The sequence below is a fragment of the Cynoglossus semilaevis genome, chromosome 10, assembly GCF_000523025.1.
Source record: "Cynoglossus semilaevis isolate Cse_v1.0 chromosome 10, Cse_v1.0, whole genome shotgun sequence".
Lineage (NCBI taxonomy): Eukaryota > Metazoa > Chordata > Actinopteri > Pleuronectiformes > Cynoglossidae > Cynoglossus > Cynoglossus semilaevis.
Window position 1 is genome coordinate 16295986 of NC_024316.1, and position 1112 is coordinate 16297097.

The following is a 1112-nucleotide window of genomic DNA, read 5'->3' on the forward strand; positions in this document are numbered from 1 at the left end:
AACCACAAAAATGGACATAGCTAAGTATTTTAAGACAAATAAGTGTATTTTTAGTCATTTTTGAAAAACTTTTTTTTTTGGAGATTTGTTCAGGATCTTATTGGTCTAGTATTTTAACTGTGATCAAAAGGTGGCGTACCAAAAAAGTATATTTTTTCTGAATTTTAACCACAAAAATGGACATAGCTAAGTATTTTAAGGCAAATGAGTGTATTTTTAGTCATTTTTGAGAATCTTTTTTTTTTCAGAGATTTGTTCAGGAAATTATAGGTCTACTATTTTAACTGTGATGTCCAAGCGACCTCCAAGTGATGTCCAATTGTCCTCCAATTGACCTCCAAGTGAACTCCAAGCGACGTCCAAGCGACCTCCAAGCGACGTCCAAGCGACCACAAAGTGACCTCCAAGTCACAAAAAAGACAAAAATCAAGTAAAAATCTTTTTCCAAATTCAATCTTTTTTTGCAAGTTTCTCATAAAATTGGGACTTCTAGAGAAAGTTTTTACAAATTTCTTAATATAAAGTTTTTTGTAAAAATGAGATTTTTTTGTGTCATTTCCGGTCAAAAACAAAAAAAAATTACAAAAATAATGTAAAATTATTTTTCAAAATTGTTTCTTTTCCTGCATGTTTATAATAAAATTAGTGCAATTATTGACATTTTTTAAAATTTTTTTATATAAGATTTTCTGTCAAAATGTTTTGTTTTGTCATTTCCGGTCAAAAACTACAAAAGATTGACAAAAATGTTTAACAAAATTAGTTTTAAAAATTGTATCCTTTCTGGCATGTTTCTCATAAATTTAGGGCATTTAGAGGAAGTGTTTTCAAATTTTTTAATATTAAATGTTTTGTCAAAAACATTTAATATTTAATCTATATTTAATATTTTTTCTGTGTCATTTCCGGTCAAAAACAAAAAAACATTTAAAAAAATAATGTAAAATGATTTTCCAAAATTGTATCTTTTCCTGCATGTTTCTCATAAAATAAGGGCATTAAGAGAACATAAAAAAAAAATATTCTATGAAGTTTTCTGTCAATTTTGGTTAAATTTTTTTTTAAATCTATCGGATTTTTTGCACTTTTTAACAATGGTAAGGCTATAGTAA